Source organism: Lolium rigidum, chromosome 4 (genome assembly GCF_022539505.1).
Source record: "Lolium rigidum isolate FL_2022 chromosome 4, APGP_CSIRO_Lrig_0.1, whole genome shotgun sequence".
In the NCBI taxonomy this organism is placed as follows: domain Eukaryota; kingdom Viridiplantae; phylum Streptophyta; class Magnoliopsida; order Poales; family Poaceae; genus Lolium; species Lolium rigidum.
The window spans coordinates 72793958-72807697 of record NC_061511.1 but is presented as its reverse complement, the minus strand read 5'-3'; positions in this window follow the sequence as shown (position 1 = coordinate 72807697).

Below are 13740 nucleotides of genomic sequence, written 5' to 3'. Positions count from 1 at the left end.
GTGTCGCAAGCGCCATCGGCTGAAGGAGGGAGATTGGTGTGAGCGGTTTCTGAATCTATCAGATCATCATAATCGCTTTCTGGGCTTATATGATACGGTTTGAAAGTCAATGGGTACTGAGGAGCCTCTCCCCTCGGAAATGTCGTTTGGTGAGTCGTGCGAGTCTCCAAAGGCTATGGCGACCTGTCGAAGAAAAATAAAAGAGAACAATGGTACTCATGTTGATTAAGCAAGAGTAGCATAATAAGAATTTGAAAGGGGAAGTTACCTCTGGCGGTGGATGTTCGGCATCGAAAGGAGTGTAAGAAGATGTCAATGGAATCGAGTCCTGTTGGCTAAAGAAAGTAAGGTGACGGACTTCATCGAGCAGTTCCTTTTCCGAAAGTTCGGCAGCATTAATCCTGGTCTCATCCTTTGGGCCTGAATACAACCACATCGGGTGAACTCTGGCCATGACTGGTTGGGCTCGACGTTTCAGGAACACCGCCGCCACCTCTGTGCCGACCATGGTTTGGCCATCAGCTTCTTTGATCCGAAGAAATTTGGCAAATAATTCATCGGCTGCTACTTTTTCGTTGGGAGAAAGAATATTCTTCCAGGAATTCTTTGGCTTGGCTTCAAGGACATCGACAAAGCAAGGAAGCTGGGATTCGGGTGACAAGGAATCCTTGACGTAAAACCACTTCAATCTCCACCCTTGCACGGATTCTCTCATTGGGAAATTGAAGTAGTTGACATCCGAACTAGCTACAAATCCTACTCCTCCGGTGACAAAGGATCCATTACTACTGATGTATCTCTTCACATAGAAGATCTTTTTCCACAACCCAAAATGAGGCTCAATGCCCAGAAACGCCTCGCAAAGGGTGATAAACACAGCAACGTGGAGGATGGAGTTGGGAGTAAGTTGCCATAATTGGATCTCGTAAGTCCACAAGAGATGGAGGAGGAATTCATGAGCGGGAAGCGAAAGACCCCAATATAAGAACGACAAGAACATCATGGTAAAGCCAGCAGGGGGGTTAGGCCGAGAAATCGCACCTGGAAAGATCACATTCCCCTCATCGGAGGAGATCAATCCCAGGCTTCGGGATCTCTTCTCGTCACGCTTGGTGACGGTTGATGCTATCCAATCTCCAGGCCTAGCTACTGAGCTTGGTGGCGCCAGCGGCACCGGAGCTGGGGGAGGAGCGCTCGGGGCACCTTCCTTCGGAGCAATCGAGGAAGATTTGGCGGTGGCACCACCGCTCGTGGAACTGGCGGCGGCGCTAGGGTTCTTCTTCTTCACCATCGCGAGATCTCGGAAAAAACTGGAAAGCGGTGGTGGCGGCGCAGCGGTTACGAAAGGGAGAAGAGGAAGAGCGACGAAGGGATGTTATGACGAATGAAGGAGAAGATTAGGGATTTTCATCCGTTGGGAAATTTAAGGAAGGCCTCGTACTGCTAAGTGGACCTTTTTTTCAGTTAATGGTTGCAGAAATCGAGGTGCCTAGGTAACTGTATAAGAGGAGCAGGAATTGCTCGAGAAAAGAGCCGGCGGGTTGCGTCTTATTAGTCAGAATCGAGGTGACAGTAAAACGTCATCAATGACGTCATGTGGAATGATTGCATACGAAGGGATAAAAAGCTATCGGATGCTCAATTTGAGTCTATGCACAGACTGCAAAGCATCTGCACCTAGACTCGGGGGCTACTCCCATCGGGAGCGCTGGACACGTACCCGACAGAATGAGGACTCGAAGGAAAATCTTGACTCGAGCCTGCACCCGGACGCAAGCGCCCATGCCCAGACTCGGGGGCTACTCCCATCGGGAGCGCTGGACGCGCACCCGACAGAACTTTTTTCGCACTCCAGGATCATGCCCGGGGACCTGATTCTGTGTAGGGTAACGTTGTTTTGCCATCGGCAGTTAGCCAGCAAAAGCTGGGCACGTTACTTATTATCCCTTGCATAAGGAAAATATATCGGATGACCTACAAAGGCTTGCAGGAAAACCTTCGGCAGAGGAAAACGTTCGAGTGGTACAACTTGAGTCTACGCACGGATTACAAGCATCCGTACCTAGACTAGGGGGCTACTCCCATCGGGAGCGCTGACGCGCACCCGATAGAAGAAAATGGTGCAGACAGAAGGAAAGCAAGAATGATCAAGGAGAAGGACGTCGGAAGAAGACATGCTTCAGTCTCTACCCGAACTATGTTCGGCTAGACACTCGGGGGCTGCGCGTGGGCATTACCCTTCGGGTAACCAATGTTACTCTACCCTATACGGTCCAGCTGGAGGCCCATGAAGGCACTCGATGGCGAGATGGGCCACTAGGACGGTGCAACGGAAGGTTCCTTGAAGTACAAGACACGGAAGGAGCCGAACAAGGAAAGTTTAGAAATAGATCTGTTGTAAACCTAGTCGTACTCGATTAGACCTCTCGAGACCTGGCCTCCTATATAAAGGCCAGGAGAGAGGCTATTGAGGGACACACACAATCAATCTTAGCGATCTTAGCCAACAGAAGCCTAGATCTAGGTTACCCTAGCACTTAGCTATCTCGACGAGATCTCAGCCGAACTATTCGGCACCCCATTGTAACCCATTATCATCATAATCAAGAACGAGACGGGCGGGACGTAAGGGTTTTACCTCATCGAGGGCCCCGAACCTGGGTAAATCGCTCTCCCCGCTTGTCTGTGAACCGATGTCTCGTGTCAGCTTGCAGGATTCCATCAACCCTAAGCCCCTAACGGAGGGCATTGCCGAGGAGCACCCTCGACAACAGGGTTATTACAGTACTTCGCAGAAGCAAACATTTATTAAAAGATTGATCCCAAGGGATTTTTTTTAGAATGGACACTACACAAACACCGCGTCTGCCTTGTACATCCATTTTCACACCCAAACCGTGGTTTGGAAATAGCCTATTCTATATGTTGCTACAAAACTACTATAATCAACCACATAGTTTGAAGTTGTTGTGAATAAGAGGATCACAAATGATATCACAAGCTAGATAGAAATTAAACAAGGTGAATCAAAGTTCTAACTTGCCTCTTATGGGGTCTAACATGAGAACATGTATCCCTCACATAAGTATGAACAAATCTTATCTAATAATCATATTGAAACATTGGGATACATGGTTGCATGAAAACTTTATGAGAGATAACATTGCACAATACTCTACATATACAATAATAAAAGAGAAAAATCAGTTATCAAAAGAGAGTGTGGGAAGTGGTTACCTCCCGGCTTAAGTAAAGCGAGGGTTACAAAATTTTATCGTTGAGACACAAAAAACCTCTCCTGCGATGGACATGGACCTTTGCTTCGAATCAATAAAACAACCAAGTAGATTATGGAGGCTTTTGCACGGCTGCCACCATACCGTACATGTCTTTGCAGCAAGCAAAATAAAAGCGCTCGATTAGGTGTACGCACGGAGTTCGTTCACCCAACCAAGAAAAGGAAATACAGATAAAATGCAAAAATTACTACAGAGAATCATATGCTAGATATTTTCTAGGGATTTCTATTTTCGTGCCCCTGGCTCCTTAGTTGTGCTCAGTTTTCTCCAGCCCCTTAGTTTTTCCTCAGTTTTTCCCAAGACCTTGTCTGAAACCCGCTGAAGGAGCTCGGACGGAAGGAATCCCGTTTAGTTGACGTTGGTTGGTGCTGGCAAGTGGGGCCGCTATTGGTGCCCCGCAGTGGATACGTCTTCACTTATCCAGATCATCATGGGACCTACAACTTGTCCACGTTAGTGCGCTGGACCCACAGCTTACCCAGGTGACCGTTGCAAAATGGGAGCCCGAGCCAGCCCCGCGCCCGTGCCCGTGCCATTGCTTCCCCTTTCTTTCCCCGCGCCCCATTGTTCTTCTTCTCCGCCCGGCAGCAGCCCTTCTCCGGCGGGCGGGTGATGTCTAGTTTCTCTTCGACCTTCCGTTCTTCATGGCCGCGGTATGGACCCGTGCCTTTGACAAGATGCCCTGATCGCCCACGCCAGGAGCCTCGAGCGGTCGATCGCGCAAGACGGACGAGAACGGCAACCGTGGACGTGAGTTCCTTGCATGCGAGAGCTTGCCATATAGAGAGGGGGATAAGGTTAGATCTCGCTCCAATTTCTCTCGTTTTCTCTCGATTTTCTTGCTATTCCCTCGAATTTGGGATTTAGGGTTCCTGTTGTTGTTTTCAGATCCTAAAGAAATGCAGGCATTTCGAGTGGATCGATGTGTACGTTCAGAGGCTTCAATTGCAGGAATCAATTGGTGCTATTGGGGAGCGCAATTTGGGAGGGGGGGGACTTGCTGTAGAGAATGCGGCGGAGAGAGGAGCCGTTCCGATTATGCCTAATGCTCCCAATGTATGACTAGTGGAAGTGAAGGGAGAACTGAAGAAAATGAACAAGAAGTTAAGGCAGCTGATCGAGTTGAAGAAGCAAGCTAATCTGATGGCTGGTTTTTTTTTGAACTTAACTACTGCAGGGGAGCCCGGTTGTTTTTTCTGTTGTATAATTGCGATCGGATTCTTATCATTGCTCACCAGGCGCTAGAAGTTGTTACAAGGGATACCTTGTTACAAATTCATTATTCAGTTACATGTACTTGTAGTTGTTTTCATAGTTAGTGTGTGCATTCACCGAAATTACCAACTATATTGGAATGCTAAAGAAAGTTGATAATTGTTAGAGGGGTGACAATAATGCATTCACCGAAATCCGCAAATATGTATGCCTCATGTTTATACCGAAATTATACCACTTTTGGGCTGTTTCAAATTACTAAAACTATATGCCAAAACTATATCCCCTAAAAGAAAAAGGAAAGCGAAAGATAGTTGATAATTGTTAGAGGGGTGACAATAATGCATTCACCGAAATCCGCAAATATGTATGCCTCATGTTTATACCAAAATTATACCACTTTTGGGCCATTTCAAATTACCGAAACTATATGCCAAAACTATATCCCCTAAAAGAAAAAGGAAAGCGAAAGAAAGTTGATAATTGTTAGAGGGGTGACAATAATGCATTCACCGAAATCCGCAAATATGTATGCCTCATGTTTATACCGAAATTATACCACTTTTGGGCCGTTTCAAATTACTAAAACTATATGCCAAAACTATATCCCCTAAAAGAAAAAGGAAAGCGAAAGATAGTTGATAATTGTTAGAGGGGTGTAACATCCCAACCTTGTTTATCTAAATAAAGGAGTGATCATGTGCATTTCATGCATTTAGTTTGCATTTGAGCAAAATTTGCATCTTAATTTTCTAATTATGCAAAGTCCTTCTCTATTTCTTGTCTCAAATTCAAACCAGATTTTATAAAATAAGCCACATGCATGGTTTTGTTGTTACTCAATAAACCCATGTGTGTTTTTATTGTTCTCTGGAAATTTGAGTTTTCAAACTCTATTCAAAAATAGATTTGAATTTGGTTTAGATTTGGAGAAATAAAAACTAGAAAAAGAAAACTAGAAAAAAGGGAGAAACCCTCTCTCCCTCTCCCTGGGCCGCAGCCCACTTCCCTTCCCCTCTCTTTCTTCCTGGCCGATGCCCATGTGGCCCGAGAGCCAACCCACCCTAGCCCATACTTCCCCCAGGGGGGTTTTTGCAATTGTGTCGTCATCCTCCCCGCGCAACGAAGCAGGAGCTGGCCGCGCCACGGCCGCCCGATGGCCTGGCCGGCCCCGATGCATTCCGCCGCCCCCCGGCGACCTATATAGCTCGCTGACGCCGCCCTGAACCCTAGCTCCCTCTATTTCTCTTCCCCGCGCTCTCTCCTGCGCGAAAATACCTAACCCTAACATACTACTGCCGGCCGAACTCCGGCTCGATTCGCCTCCGGCGAGGCTCGCCGGCCGTCACCGACCCCTCCTCCGCGCTCAGGGTGAGTCTCTGCTCCTCCCTGCACCCTCGGTTTGCCCCCTCCCGCTCTCTATCGCCGCCGCGCCGCAGCACCTGTCCCGGCCGCCGCTCGCGCTCGTCGCCGGCGATGCTCCGGCGGCCAATAGCCGGCGGCGCCGCCACCAAACTGCTCAGTGCGTCGCCCCGCACCTTTTGCCCCTGCCCGCGCGTGCAATCGCGGGCTGAATCGCCCGATTGAGCTCAGCCCGAGCTCAATTTTGAGCTCATGGCCGGCTGACATCAGCATGACGTCATGCTGACGCCATATTTCTTTTTCTTATTTTCTAATATTAATTTCTATATTTATTTTTAAATAGAAAAATAATGACATGTGGGTCCCCTAGTCAGAATTTTCATAATTTCATAAATGTTTAGAAAAGAATAAAATTATGACATGTGGGTCCAACTTCTATTATTTTTATAAAATTTTCAGAAATTGTTTTAAAATGAATTAAACTTTGGAAATTCATAAGTAATTCATTTTAAATCAGAAAAATGCAAATAATATATCAAAATGTTCATAAAAACAAATCCTAATTGGTTATCAATGTTTCATACATGCTTGAACCAATTAAATGTGGAGCCTTAGTAGAAACCCTAATTCGACCCCTCTCATGTGCCGGAGTCGATACCGAACCCCTCTAAATTCCGTCGATGCACCTAGGGTTTACCCGAACCCTTTTAATTTGACATGTCATCATATTGTATGTGCATTGCATTGAACCTTGTCTTGATCGTGCTATTTGTTTTCGGTGTTTGGTTCTTCATCGATAGGGATCGAACGCGAACCTGAGATCAACACCACCGAAGAGCAGCACCCGAACAACGAGGGACAAGGCAAGCCCTAACCTGGTTCATATATGGTTTCGAAATGCTTTACTTCTGGTTCTTACATATTGCATCCGCTTCAAATATGTTTTATCGACAGTTGTAGATATCCTATGTGTGCATATTCCATCCTTGTAGCCCAGATTTACTGATCCACCGCTCCCAGCAAAACTAGGTCTGAGCTTGTTCGCATCGCTAGAGCCGTATATGTGTTATGCTTAGCCATGCTTAGCTATTGAAGTCTGGTCCATCCGGTTGATGAATCAGAGCTACGAATGAACCTAGTTTGTCAGGATGACGTGGTAAGATCAGAGATGATGTTAATAAACATGCTAAAGGCTTGGATGGGCCGCCACATGGGGATGTGATGTTTTGACTCGTTCTCGCCGATACTAGGACCTGAGTTCTCGCCTTCGGAACCAAGACTGAGCGTACAGCCACACGGGGCCCATGGGAACCCCTTGTCCCGAACTTACCTAGCTTACCCATGAGTCAATTAGTTTGCGAGTTCCATTTGCCATACGCATGGGGAAAAGGTGGAAAAGGTTTTCAAAGTGCATCATACAGGGCGTGGCCGGGGTGAAGGATGCTGGAGGCATTGAACTCGATCCCCTGCGCACAATGACCGGGACCGCCTCGAAGAATAGCTACCTACGATGACGGAGCTCCCCAGTTAGTTTGACTCATGGAATAGGCGAAGTAAGGGAAAGGTTTTGGTCGACCACCCTCTGCCGGCACGCCAAGGAAGCGTGTACATGACGGCGCTAAGAGTCGGTCGGCGCGTGTGGGTAAAGCTGTACACACCTGCAGGGTAAATCTTTTCGAAAAGCCGTGTCCACGGTTATGGATGACTTGGTGATGGATTTCGTGATCATAGACAACTTGAACCTGCTCGTAAAACTGGATATCTATGTGTGAATAAGGATCCCCTCTCAGGGTGTCGAGGGGGTGATCCTAGGTGATAGGTTCAGGTGATGATGAAGATTCGGTGGATTCAACATGATGATCTTAGAGCTAGAGTTGATACCGCTCTCTTACCCCTTTTGAAAATGGTCTGAATACACGAGCCTCTGCTCCCTCCTGTTTACAAAGGAAAACTGGCTTTACGCAAAATAAGCTCCACATAAAGCCTCGCATACCCGCTTTGCTAACAGGTTGTACTAAGTCTTGCTGAGTCCCTGTACTCAGCCTTGCATGCTTTGTTTCAGACGAAGTCCTTCCAACTGATGGTGGTTTCTACCTCGACGTCGACGAGTAGTTCGGAGTTCCTCAAGCGGCAGCCTGAGACTTATGGGCTAGGACGTCGCCTTATGTTATGGCCTCTTAGGCCCTTTGCAGTCTTGTTATCTAGATAACATAATTTGCTTTCCGTTGCTTGTTGAATTGTGGTCAGTGACCTCTGCGTGTAATAAAGTTGGATCTTAACTCTGCTAAGAGTTGTAATATATTTGCTTTTAGTCGTAGAGTCACTGTTGTGGTACTGAATCTCACCCTGTAGGCCCTAGAGATCTAGGTTAGGCTTATGCCAGATGTGATATCTGGGTTAGTCTAGCCCTGACCTCCGGGGTCGCGACAGGTTTTGGTATCAGAGCAGGACTGCCTATAGGAAACCCTTTCGACTGGTCGATGTTGAGTCTAGTAGTTGTCAAAACTATTTGAAAGCTAAAAGTATTTGAAAAAAACATCTGAATAGGATTCTTTTTACTCCTTACCTGGTGTCACTCTAATGCTAAGTCATCTTACCTTGTTTTGATTGAAAAAGGTTTTACCTCTACCCTGTTATTTCCAAACATCTAGGATCTACGGGTTTGGGTTGTTTTCTCTAAAAAGTACTCTGTACTTGGTTGCTTAACTCAGTGTTCCTAAAGTTACATCAGTTGATCTGAATCTTGTTCCTTCCATTCATTCAATGTTATCATTCCGTTGAATTCTTTCCAAGGAATCTGTTTCTCATGGTCTTTGTCTTTCTCTTCAGGATGGCTGGTCGTGGTCGTGGTCGTAACCGACGTGGACAAAACAATGCTGAACCGGAACTGCCGCCACCTCCCACAATGGCGCAGGTTCTTAACAACATTGAGACCAACCGCCTGAGGAATGAACAACTCCTGGAGCGTGTAGCTCAAAACACAGAACGTCGTCCCGATAACTGTGTCACACTTGGGGACTTCATCCGTGCACTGCCTCCTGTCTTCACCCACCCCAAGGAGCCTCTTGATGCTGATGATTGGATTCGCACCATCGAGCGCAAGTTCAACGCTCTTCATGTTCCACCAGGTGAACGCATGAACTTCGCCACCTACCAGTTAGAAGGTGCTGCTGGTGTTTGGTGGGAAGGTTTTCTGGCTCTTCAAGCGCCAGGACATGATGTTACCTGGGAGGAGTTCGTCACAGCTTTTCGTGCAGCCTATATCCCCAAGACTGTCATGGACATCAAAAGGAGGGAATTCCTGGACCTCAGTCAGGGGAAGCTGGATGTGGAGACATATGTACGTGAGTTCACTCAGCTGTCTCGCTATGCACCCCGTGATGTGGTTGATGATGCTGACAAGCAGGATCTGTTCCGCAAGGGACTTAACCCTGAGCTTTGTTATGAGATGTTGCCTTTCACCTTCCAGTCATTCCAAGACCTGCATAACCGTGCTCTTCTGATGGAGAACGGGAGGAAGGATATGGAAAAATCCAAGAAGCGTGAAGAAGGTGATTCTCGTGCGTCTTCCTCTCACAACAAGAAGCGCCGAGTCTGGATCCCTTACAGTGTTGTACCTCGTGCTCCCTATGCACCAAGGTCTTCTGGCAATAACTCAAAGCCACCCTCTGGTGGTTCAAGCTATCGTCCTGCCATGGGTGTTGTGCCTAGTGGTGCTTGCTATTCTTGTGGTCAGCCTGGCCACTACTCAAAGGAGTGCCCCCATAAGCCTGCTGGTCGTGGATATTCTCACCCAAGAAGGATGACAAATATTCTTCTGGTCGTGCTCGTCTGACCCATGTCTCTGCTGATGAGGCTGAAGAGGATCCAAGCGTCCTAATGGGTACGCTCTATATAAACTCAATCCTAGCTACAGTTCTGTTTGATTCCGGAGCATCGCATACATTCATATCTCAAGAGTTTGCTCGAAAGCATGATATACCCTTAGAGACAATGCCCTCCCCTCTAGAGATCACAACTCCTGGGTCTCGTTGGCAAACCATCTGGATTACCCGTGAGGTTATAATCAGTATAGGACATCTGTTGTTTCCCACCTCTCTCATTGCCCTCAAGTCAACTGACATTGATGTCATCTTGGGCATGGATTGGCTAGTAAAGCATAAGGCCGTCATTGATTGTTCAGCTAGGTCTATTGTACTGACCGATCTTTCTAGCAAAAGCATTCTATACTGGGCTCCATCTGCAATACCTCCGTCGGCAAGGTTTACCCCTGAAGCCGAGTTGTATGCCATTGAAGCCCTGCCTAAACCAGAAATCTCCGATGTCTGGGTGGTCCGTGACTTTCCAGATGTCTTTCCTGAAGAGTTACCTGGCATGCCACCTGATCGAAGTGTGGACTTTGTCATTGAGTTGGTTCCCGGAACTGCCCCTGTTTCCCGGAGACCATATCGTATGCCTCCGGAAGAGTTGGTTGAACTGAAGAAGCAGTTAGAGGAGTTGGAAGAGAAGAACTTCATACAACCCAGTACTTCTTCCTGGGGTTGCCCTGCCCTCTTTGTCAAGAAGAGAGATACCAATATTCCGCGGCTGGTTGTTGATTACCGTCCGCTCAATGCAGTGACAATCAAGAACAAATACCCTCTTCCTATAATCAATGATCTTTTTGATCAGTTGTCCGGTGCCACGATCTTCTCCAAGATGGATTTGAGATCGGGGTACCATCAAATCAAAATCCGAAAGGAGGACATTCCAAAGACAGCGTTCACAACTCGTTATGGTCTTTACGAGTACACTGTCATGTCCTTTGGTCTCACAAATGCTCCTGCCACTTTTATGCGGCTTATGAACTCTGTTTTCATGGAGTATCTCGACAAGTTTGTCGTGGTCTATATCGACGATATTCTGATCTACTCCAAAACCGAAGATGAACATGATGAACATCTTCGTCTGGTGCTAACCAAACTTCGTGAACACCGTCTCTATGGCAAGTTTTCCAAATGTGAGTTTTGGTTAAAAGAGCTCATATTCCTTGGTCATGTTATCTCTGAAAAAGGTGTTGCAGTCATTCCAGATAAAGTTCAAGCCGTTCTTGACTGGAAGACACCTAAGTCAGCTAAGGAGATTCGAAGTTTTCTCGGTCTGGCGGGTTATTACCGCCGATTCATTGAGAATTTCTCCAAGATTGCCAAGCCAATGGCCGATCTTCTCAAGAAAGTCAAGAAGTTCGAATGGTCAGAAAAGGCTGAAGAAAGTTTCCAGGTTTTGAAAACCAAGCTGACTCATCGCTCCTGTGCTCATCCTTCCGGACACAAGCAAAGACTTTGTTGTCTATTGCGATGCCTCTCTCCAAGGGCTCGGATGTGTGTTGATGCAAGATGGCCATGTGGTGGCCTATGCCTCTCGACAGTTGAAACCACATGAGCTCAATTATCCTACTCATGATCTCGAGCTTGCAACTATGATCCATGCTCTTAAGCAATGGCGACCTTACCTTTATGGTAATCGTTGCGAGTTGTACTCGGATCATCAAAGTCTGAAGTATCTTTTCACCCAGCTGGATCTGAATCTCAGACAGAGAAGATGGCTGGAAGTCATCAAGGATTATGACTTGGGTCTCAACTATAAACCCGGCAAAGCCAATGTCGTTGCTGATGCGCTAAGTCGGAAGTCCTATTGCAACAATCTGATAGTTAAGCAAGCGCAACCTTCTCTCTATGAGGAACTTGCAAAACTCAACCTTGAGATTGTTCCTAGTGGATTCCTTGCTAATCTAGAGGTGAAGCCCTCTCTTGAAGACCAGATCAATAAGGCTCAGAAGCAATATTCTGGCATTACCGAGATCAAGAAGAACATTGCTAGCGGAGTTGCTAAGTGTTTCTCCATTGATGATCAAGGTACCATTTATTTCAGTAAGCGTCTAGTCATGCCGGATAAATCGGATCTCAAAGAGATAATCCTTAAAGAAGCTCATGAATCACCCCTCTCCATCCATCCTGGTAGTACCAAGATGTATCGGGATCTCCGCCAAAGATTCTGGTGGTCTGGGATGAAGCAAGAGATCGCTAAATTTGTTGCTGAATGTGACGTTTGTCATCGCGTAAAAGCTGAACATCAAAGACCTGCTGGCACTCTCCAACCTCTATCAATTCCAGAGTGGAAATGGGATGAAATTGGCATGGATTTCATTACCGGACTCCCCAAGACCAAAAATGGAACAGATGCTATTTGGGTAGTCATTGACCGTCTATCCAAGGTTGCTCACTTCCTTCCTATCCGAGAAGACATAAAAGCTAGTCAACTAGCAGATCTGTATATCTCACGGATAGTCACTCTTCATGGTGTTCCTAAGAAGATCGTCTCTGATCGTGGAAGTCTTTTCACCTCAAAGTTCTGGTCTAGCTTTCAACAAGCTATGGGAACTCGTCTTTCCTTCATCACGGCCTATCATCCTCAAACAGGTGGTCAAACCGAAAGAGTGAATCAAATTCTTGAAGACATGCTCAGGGCCTGTGTTATATCCTTCGGTAAAGATTGGGAAAAGTGTCTTCCATTTGCCGAGTTCACCTATAACAACAGCTTCCAATCTAGCCTGGGCATGGCACCTTTTGAAGCTTTGTATGGCAGAAGGTGTAGAACTCCTTTGAACTGGTCCGAAACTGGAGAAAGAAAGTTCTTTGGACCAGATATAATCAATGAAGCAGAAGATCAAGTTCGCATCATTCGCGAGCGTCTGAAAACTGCTCAGTCACGTCAAAAGAGCTACTATGATCGCCATCATCAAGAAGTGAAGTATGAAATTGGTGAGCAAGCTTATCTTCGGGTCACTCCTCTCAAGGGTGTCCGTCGTTTCAGTATCAAAGGCAAACTAGCACCTCGCTATGTTGGTCCTTTCCGCGTTCTTGCCAAGCGTGGTAATGTTTCCTACAAGTTGGAGTTACCTTCCAACTTTCCTGAAGTTCATGATGTTTTCCATGTGTCCCAACTCAAGCGTTGCTTCAAAGATCCTATCCGTGGTGTTGATCACGAGACTCTTGACCTTCAAGAAGATCTAACTTATCGAGAACATCCTGTTCGTATCCTTGATGAAGCCGAGCGTAAAACTCGACGTCAGAGCATCAAGTTCCTTAAAGTTCGGTGGTCTAATCATTCTGAGCAAGAAGCAACCTGGGAACGAGAAGATCGTGTACGATCTGAGTACCCTTCCTTCTTTTCTAAAATCTAGGAATCTCGAGGACGAGATTCTTGTAAGGGGGTAGAGTTGTAACATCCCAACCTTGTTTATCTAAATAAAGGAGTGATCATGTGCATTTCATGCATTTAGTTTGCATTTGAGCAAAATTTGCATCTTAATTTTCTAATTATGCAAAGTCCTTCTCTATTTCTTGTCTCAAATTCAAACCAGATTTTATAAAATAAGCCACATGCATGGTTTTGTCTGTTACTCGATAAACCCATGTGTGTTTTTATTGTTCTCTGGAAATTTGAGTTTTCAAACTCTATTCAAAAACAGATTTGAATTTGGTTTAGATTTGGAGAAATAAAAACTAGAAAAGGAAAACTAGAAAAAAGGGAGAAACCCTCTCTCCCTCTCCCCGGGCCGCAGCCCACTTCCCTTCCCCTCTCTTTCTTCCCGACCGATGCCCATGTGGCCCGACAGCCAACCCACCCCAGCCCATACTTCCCCCAAGGGGTTTTTGCAATTGTGTCGTCATCCTCCCCGCGCAACGAAGCAGGAGCTAGCCGCGCCACGGCCGCCCGATGGCCTGGCCGGCCCCGATGCATTCCGCCGCCCCCGACGACCTATATAGCTCCGCCGACGCCGCCCCCGAACCCTAGCTCCCTCTATTTCTCTTCCCCGTGCTCT